Source organism: Cygnus atratus, chromosome 4 (assembly GCF_013377495.2).
Source record: "Cygnus atratus isolate AKBS03 ecotype Queensland, Australia chromosome 4, CAtr_DNAZoo_HiC_assembly, whole genome shotgun sequence".
In the NCBI taxonomy this organism is placed as follows: domain Eukaryota; kingdom Metazoa; phylum Chordata; class Aves; order Anseriformes; family Anatidae; genus Cygnus; species Cygnus atratus.
In genome coordinates, this window is record NC_066365.1 from 18135425 (window position 1) to 18144442 (window position 9018).

The 9018-nt window shown below is 38.7% G+C and overlaps 1 protein-coding gene across 1 annotated transcript in view; it reads right to left on the reverse strand.

The window, feature by feature from the left end:
* Positions 1 to 1697, reverse strand: part of MTMR7 (myotubularin related protein 7) — a 29573-nt gene extending 27876 nt beyond the window's left edge. Inside the window, exons 1-2 of the mRNA XM_035567104.1 lie at positions 1581 to 1697; positions 656 to 818 (exon numbers count right to left, since the gene is read on the reverse strand). The gene's annotated coding sequence lies outside the window, so the exon portion shown is untranslated. The remainder of the gene's footprint in view (positions 1 to 655; positions 819 to 1580) is intronic.
* Between the last annotated feature and the right edge of the window lie 7321 nt (positions 1698 to 9018).

Consider the following 9018-nt stretch of genomic DNA (forward strand, 5'->3'; position numbering starts at 1 on the left):
GGACTCCATTGCAACATTTGGATTTTCACTGTAAAGAGGAAAGGCTTCAAAAGGACCTTGTTTGGGTTTAACAAATTCAAAAAGGGCACATTCATCTTTCATCATTCAAATCTAGACAATAATAAGCCAAACCACAAGCAGTCCAGTGACATAAATTAACTACTTGCTGCAACACATTTCTTTGATTTAAAAAAAATTATGCACAGCACGGAAAAATCAGATCTTGATGTGGACACTAGATTTATCGTAAGTTTTTCATCACCACAGGAATGTGAAAGTTCCCTGTATTTAGAGACTTGTCAGTGTTTTCCTAAATTCACACTTACACAGGGCATCCAGTAAGCAACAGTGACATGTAAAATAGCATTATAATATATTTTATGGTCAGCAATCCCCTAGAGTATCATTTTAAGTAAAAGTTCATGTCAAACATTTTGGAATGAACTACTTGTTATAATGTATGTTCTTCATTACTCTAAAAGTGATTACTTCAATAGCTTGTGTGCTCAGAGACCTTTTTTTCATCATAACGCATCCCCAATGAAGTCTTTTCTCTTAAACTGCACAGAAGAAAGATGCACAGCTATACTTCTCCCATTACATTCGCTCTCTTCAGGAGAGTGATTGACTTCAGTGCTGTGTTCCCTTCCCATACCTGGCCGTGCCAGACGTATTAGAGAGATGTAAACATCGTGGCAGTCTCTTTCCTGAGGGATGATCAGCTGGATGACCTGGAAGTTCTTGCAGCGGATCAGCAGTGGGCAACCTGTAGCAGTTGTGGCCTGCTTCTCAATGGAGGAAATTTGGCTGTGGAGAACCTGTGAGGGAATTGAAAATTGTTATGCCACACGATGTAAATCTTCAGGAAGAAAAACTGTTTCTTATAATGATCTGCCAGGACAGACACAATAGCTTCCACTGGTGTTTCAGAAAATTGCCCCACACCTCCTCTTGTATTTTTGTTCCTACCTCCAGCATCAGGCTCAGGCAGTGCCAAATACATACCCTACAGACAAAGACTTCTAGGGTCTTTCAGTTGGTCAGACATTAGCCTGGTCATGCTATCCAAAGCTTTCTGGTTTTGTTTGTTTGTTTTTTAGGGTAAGCTAATGGTTGCCAGAAAAAGAGCTCTTATCATCTATCTGTGCAGTGAAAAGATGAACCAGCATCAGTTGTATAAAACTCTTCCAGAGTCCCTAGGCTAAAAAACTGGGCATCCTAACTAACAGAATGGAAGTACAGGCAGTCAGGGAGACAGGCAAGAGCTGACTGAGCCTGGGTAGTAACTCACATTCAAAACAGATGTACTTTAGAAAGGTGGTTCCTCGGTGAAACACATCCAGTACTTGTACAGTGAAGGCCCTTGCATTCCTCTGGATTACAATATCCAGAAGCCATTGAAAGTGCTCAAGAATTATCAAGCTGCAAAGGTCTTCAATTGGAATTTCACATGCTCTGAAGTTATAAAAGCAGCCATATAAACTGATTTATCACATTTAATCTACTTTGCAGGGTATTTTCAAATTACCATCAATAAATTGCCATGCACTTACAGCTAACTGAAAAATAAAAATTCATACCCAGGTTTCTTTACGAGTTTCAGAAGCATTCTCCACGAATATGACATGGGTAGCTGTTAAATACAAGGTTCCCAGTGCAGCTTTTCTTGAGGATACACGATCAAGTAACCGAACATTTTCCACCTAAACAAAGAAATGACAGAGAGAAAAAGAAAATGAAAAAACAAAAACAAAAACCTAGGCTATGGCATAGCCTTCCACAGTGAGATCTCAAAATTCACATTTTGTCCATTATGAACACAGGTTTTTGATTCTAAGATTAGACATTTACTACCTACACAGTACATAGGTTGATCTACCTTCACAAGCAACAGAACGCAGGATAGCTTCATAGGACAATTTAGGTTGGAAGAGACCCCAGGAGGTCTCCAGCCCAACCTCCTACTCTAAGCACAGCCAGCTCAGGTTAGATCAGGTTACCCAGGGCTTCTCCCAGTCAGGTCTTGAAAATCTCCAAGGATGGAGCCTATCCAACTGGTCTGGGTGACCTGCTCCATTGCCAAACTGTCCTCACAGTGAAAAGGATAGAAAAACATGCTGCAGGATAGAGTAGTACCAGAAGAACCACAGAATCCCTTAGTAATAAGTGTAGTCGTTACTTTTTAGGTTTAGGTATTGGGTTTGTGCCTATGGTCTTTTCTGAGGAAATTATTTTTACACTGATTCCCAAAAATGGCAGAAGTAAGCTAATACAGATACATATCCTTCCCTTGAGCCCATTCTGTGGCCCCCACTGATCTCAGCTGGAGGTTTGCATGCACCAGTGCACAAATGTGCACCCCAGATTTCTACTGCACTATACATATGCTGTATAGAAGATTAAGGAATAAACTGAAATTCTGGGAAAGTGAAATAAGGGAAGCAAACTGAAACTGAGAGTCATAAGTAGATTTTTGTTTGTGTGGTTATAGGAGCAATCTATCCAACATCCCCACTCCCAGAAAATTCCAGTGAATGTCCAAGTCATAAACCAAGTGCTGGTTTATAAGGAAATACAGAATGGTCAAAAAAATAAATCAAACACAGGAATATCTCAAAATTAACAGTCAAGCCTGAACCAAATAATGTTGGAAAGCTGCCTCACTAATGAAAAAATAAAAATAAACAAACTACCTCACACATAATATGGAAAAGCATAGCTAAAACCATCTGAACCAGAAATGCTGTGTGAGAGCATGAAAAGATGCTTTTCCCATAAGATCTTTCCAGAGCCATATGAAATGACTATCAGAAAAGTATTTATATATGAGAAAATATGATTATATTACGTGATCTAACTCCAGATCTAACTTCATGTTCATTTTTTTCCCCTCTTGTGACACCTCTGTATCCAAACATCTGTTAGTAAAGAAATCCAAAGACAGTTTCTCCCTTGAGCTCTTCCTTTTTATCTCACCTTACCAAAACCCTGTGATAGCAAGGCAGGGCCTGGCATCCCTCCAAGCCATTCCAGAATTATCAGTGATACAAAGAAAGCTAAATTAAAAAATAAAATAAAATTATAATTAAAAAAAAAAGAATAAGCAGGAGGTGATAGTGGCAGAGTGTCTTTCTTCAGCAAGTCCCACTCAGGCTTGCAGACAAGTCTCTGGTAATAGTTCAAAAAATGTCTAAGCTATGCTGCTATTAGTGGACATATCTGGAAATTTTTTCCTTCAGTCACCTTCCAACTGGAATCAAAGACTTAACACCCACTGCTTCGTTTCACTGGACACAAAATGGACATTCTCTCTTTGGTACACTCCTGAAAATAGGTGAGTCTATAACGTTACAAATCCTCAGATAACCAGCTTGTGGCTTTTACACAGCTAGTATTTGGTATATGGCATATGTCACAGGTATTTGATCCGATGTTATATGGCATTTCTGACTGAGAGGCTAAAGGGATAAAAAGATCAACAAGGCAGCTGCTGAATGGATTAAAATTGCCTGAAACGGTTAATAATTTCTTAACAATGGCTTTGGTAGGTTTCCCAGTGCAACAAATTTAAAGCCAAAATTAGTTGGTTTTCCTACAAAACATGCCTCGTTCAAAAACATTAAACCAAGGAATGCTGATGGTCAGGACCATATAATGTGTAGTAAATTACCAAATTGTTTTATAATATTAGAATTGTACTAGAGCATGATTTTCACACACATGGTAGCAAAGCTCTACGTAGCCTTCCCACCACTGCAAGAGATCTGCAACACACTGGCAATCTTCTCTACTTCTCTTCAGCTCTCCACTCAAGACTTACAGTTCCTTTTATACACCCAGTTATTTTCAGGGCCTAGGGTTGATAACTGTTGAAGCGATATGACCCCATTAAAATCAAAAAGGACTATTCTTGTGTTTGAAGTACTGAAGCTGACATAAATGTTGCTCCAAGAAAATGGAAGAGAATAAAAAGAAGAGAATAAAAAAAAAAGGAAGAACACTAGGGAGGACATAATCACTTTTTACAGTGAAATAAAAGTAATTTTGCACCATCTCATGAAAACCAGAGCTGGGTGCCACGAAAATAAATAATGAAGATCTGCAAAGTCATTCTGATTTTCAATAACATAGAGATCCCAGATTACATTGACAGAAGCTTCCTACAATACTCTCAGAGATGGGATGTAGTGTTTCTTGACATGTATCATCTCAGTCTTTACGGACTTTCACTGAAATCACACAACAAGCAGAATGATGCCAGCACCCAGAACTGGATGTTTGCAGTGTGTAATCTAAACACATTGCACTAATTTAAGAATAGGAACAGAGAGGTCCTTAAAACCAAAACAAGCCAGTTTGGTAGCAAAATGCTTAAAAATCAAACAATTAGCAAAAAAGCAAAAACCAAGTCTTCTCCCTCAAGGCCAGTAATAATCTGCTTTAAACAAAAATAAAACAGCTAGAAAGCATGAATAAAGTCTTTTCCCAGGACCATCTACTTCAGAGGTCACGTATTGGGGTGAGGAGGAATGAAAGAAACACAGTGTTAACCCAGAACATTCACTAATAAGCCAAAGAGGAGATATAAAAGAGCCCAGATGATACAAAACCAAGATTTAGGCAGTGCTCCAAACCTACAAAGAACCCACAAATAACAACAAAAATGAGGTTCATCTAGACAAAACGGAAGTACCTACGGTGTAGTCTGGCCATGGAGGGCTCTGCTTTACAGGCTCTGGTCTTGTCCAAGGAAGTTGTCGCCCCCAAATACCACCCTACACACTGAGGTACTTCAGGACATGAAACACAAGCAACACAGACTCAAACAGCAGGGCAGGGGCTGAGGGCTGAATTTTCAGGCCTCCTAATCACACCTTCACCCTACTCTTCAGTCAGAGACTCACAACTGAATAGCAACCAAGACTCACTATAATTATTTTTTGAAGCCAAAGCTACAAATAAAATAAAGAGTAGACATGAATAAACAGGAATAGCTGCAATAGGAACTACGCAGTAAGTCATATTTCATTAAAACAAATACTACAACTGCATGGCTCATCCAGCCCTGCAGTTAATCTCTTAGAGTGGAAGAGTATGAGGCAAGCATGTACTGATGCTCCCTCAGGATGTTACCCCAACTTCTAGAAACCAGCAGCTCTGGGGGCTTTCTAAGGTGAGGTCGTAGTTTCTAATAGCTCTAATTAGATTTACGTTCCATGAATTTTGTCATGTAACGTTTTGAATCCCTGTAAACCAATGACACCCACAATGCCTTGTGAGAGTGAACTTCACATTTTGCTATGCGTTGTACAAACAAATATCCTTTCCTCTTGCTTGTTTTGACTCTGCCACCGATGGCAGGTGCACTGTGCCATTTGGTGACTGAGTTCTTAAACAGTGAATGTTGCTCCTCATTTACCTTCTCTGTCATACACACTGTTACTGAGCCTTCCCTCCATTGTCTCATTCCCAGACAGAAGAGCCCAACTTTATGTAGTTGCTACCTGTACGGGAGCTATTCCTGACAAGCTCTTCCATACTTCTGATTTTGTGACAAAAATTCTATTTCTTAAGAGGCCAAAAGTGCAAACATAATTCAGGATGTGGTTGTATGGCAGATTTGTGGAGTGAAATAGTATGTTTGCTCTTTTGTTCTCTACTGATTTTTTTTAAAAGTTTTCAAACATTGCTTGTTTTTTTGCTCCTTGATTAACACTTTTTTTTTTTTAGAATAGGTATTATAACTCCAAGTCATCTCTGCATACATAAGCTAAGACTCCCCCCACCCATTTGTATTATCTTACATTTATCAATGATTAATGTTGTCTATCAGTATCATGAGGCATTGCTACGAGCCTCTACGGCAATCCTTCATTTCTCCTACGCTAGGTAATTAAACTACTGTCAGTGAAGTTTGCTGCCTCTGACATCTCCTCCTCCCTATATCTTTCAAAACAGTTGTCAGCTGAACATCAGAGGCTTTCATATATTACTTGAATCTCTAGAGAGGAATTGCCTCCATTGCAAAACTGAGTTAATTGTTTCTGTTGTGGCTTAGCCCCAGCAGGCAGCTCAGCACCACACAGCCACTCACTGTCCCCAGGTGGGAAGGGGGAGAGAATCAGAACAGTAAAAGTGCAAGAACTCATGGGTTGAGATAAGGACAGTTCACCAGGGAACACAAGCAAAGCAAGACAGGGAATTCATTTGCTACTTCCCATCAGCAGGCACTTCCAGGACAGCAGGGCTGATCACGTGTAGCAGTTTCTTGGGAAGACAAATGCCATCACTCCAAACATCCCTCTTTCATCCTCCCTTACCCCAGTTTTATTGCTAAGCATGACGCCAAGTGTTGTGGGACATCCACTGGGCCAGCCTGGGCCAGCTGTCCTGGCTGTGTCCCCTCCCAGCTCCTGGTGCACCCCCAGCCTCCTCGTGGGCAGGGCAGCGTGAGGAGCTGGGAAGGCTTTGGCTCTGTGCAAGCACCACTCTGCAACAACTAAAACATTGGTGTGTTACCAGTATTCTCATCCTAAATCCAAAACACAGCATTGTTTGAGCCTTTATGAAGAAATTAACTCCGGCCCAGCCAAACCCATGACAGTTTCTTATTTTTTAACTAGTTATTACTGAGAGGACCTTAGTCTGGGGTGATTAAGTTTCTTTAAGAGCCTTTGATAAAGATGTGGAAGATCACCTCAGTTCTACCAGATGGATTCACCCTAGTTCATATGTTCAGTTACTTTTCCAAAGAAATTTAAAGAATTATAAGTTCCTCTGTGAAAGCTATGCTGATTCTTCCCCTTTTTAATGACACCCATAAATCTAAAGATTTAGAAAGGAGGAGCAAGGAGTGTAGCAGCTTCTACCAGTTTTCTCAGATTAGGTATCATTCATCACCTCAATTTTATTTATTTATTTATTGGACTAGAACACTTTTACGCAGCACACCATAGTTACTGGGTTGACAGTTTTGTACTCTCTTTTAATTGTTTTGTGTGGATACCATCTGGCCACAGTATTTTTTTTACCATTCACTGTTGTCAGTTTCTCATGAAATCTCTTCTAATAACACTTTTATTGGTAACAAATATTCTGGTACATTCTTGACAAACAGATATGCCAGAAAGGGCATGGCCCTAAATATTTTTGCCACCTCGATCATTTACTAGCCCTATATATTTTGTCAAGATTTTGTCTACTTAAAGACAGCTAGAAAAATGTTTTGCTACTATTTTTTTTTTGCTAAGTTGTTCTTCAAAATCTCTTTTGGCCTGCTTTATTTTGGTTATATATTTGGCTTGTTTATGTTCTATTTTCCTCATTTAAGTACAACTTCAACTTGAAAGAAGCCCTTTTACTTCTAATAAAAGAAGTCCTTTTAATAAAAGACATCCTCTTACTCCTTTACCCTGCTGTTTAGCTATGCAAATCTTTTGTTGGTCTTTTAAAGCCTTTTTTTCTGGAAGTTGGCTTGCAGTAAGCTCCCGTATTTAAACAATCTTCATGACTCCCGTAAACATTTTAATGTTTGGCTCTCTTTCTTTTTAAACAGTTTTCACATTTTTATGTAGTTTCCTCTTTGAAGTTAAACATTGCCATGGGAGATTTTTCTTTTTTTTTCTTTTTTTTTTTTTCCTTTTGCTATTTCAAGAATACTCATCTAAGTATTTTCATTGCTGTCACACAGAGGTTCCAGTTTTATCTTGAAACAGGTCTTTGTGTCAGGTCTTAGAATTACTTAGAATTACTTTCAATTTTTTTCAAGAATTACTTTCATTTTTTTTCAAAATAAGCAAATAGCCTCTCTATAAACAATCATTTACAACACCTAAACTTTTACTCAGAATCGCACCCCTAACACAGTTATCCTATACCGATTTTGTAACGTCTCCCTTCGTTATTGCATTTTCTGCCTTCATGCCCTGTTTGATTTCAGTCAGGTTGTCAACAGGTGATGTGACAGCAAAGTTCCCCATTTTTCCTGTGTAGTTTGCCTGTCACATTGATTATTGTTCTTTCACCCAATTTCTAACATGCCTATTACAGCAAGATTCTCATTTACAACCAGTAACTTTAGTTTCCACAACTTTCTTCAGACTTAATATTTGTACAGAAACACAGACACATTTGGTCCAATTGTCTATGCTTTTTTTGCCATGGTTAAGTGGAACTCTTGGTGATTTCTGTTGATTTGAGAATATAGAATTTTTTATACCATCAGAGATTTTATGACACATTATAGCATCCGAAGTACCAGACATTTTCTGCATTCTAACAAGAGCTTCTTGATTTTTCTTCAGCATGGACAAGTACAACGCCAAATTAGCTTTCTTACCAGGCTTGACAAGGAAAAAGTACTGTTTGTTAGACAATGCAGTTGAATTTTTATCTAGCACTTATTCCTGCTGACCTCAATGAGTATAATAATTCAGTTAAAACTAATGAGCCTCAAAATTTGACTTGATTAAAATTAGCACAATTTGTTGATTAATCTTGGCTAACTCTCATGCCATATACGCTAGTCTGTGATTGTAGTAATAGAAAAAATAAAGCAGGTTTACTAATAACTTGCCTCATGAACGACTTCATCATATCTAACATCGTTTTCAATGGGGAAGTAAATTACTGTGGTCTAATCTCTTTCTAGATTCAAAACCACAGTCCTGATTCACTGCAAGCAAGTGGCACTAAGTGCCTTCAGGAGCAGTACGGGTTTCTAAGCTCTCAGGAGCTTGTTCTAAAAATCTCTGCATAACCCCCAGCTGGCATACATGGCTTTCATCTGAACTTCATCTGTGTTTCTCTGCCTAGTTTCCAGTTACTCAAACTTTCTGGAAAAGACGTATATTTCACCCATGGACAAATAAATAAATAACAAAGCAATCTTCTATCTTAGATTTCATTCTGCTCATCAAAGGATTCAGAGAATGAGTCTTCTGTCTTCTTCTCCACCCTTCTAATCAGGAAAAGAAAACCAAGTCAAATAGTGTCTTTAAATGGAGTAGAGGGAACAGG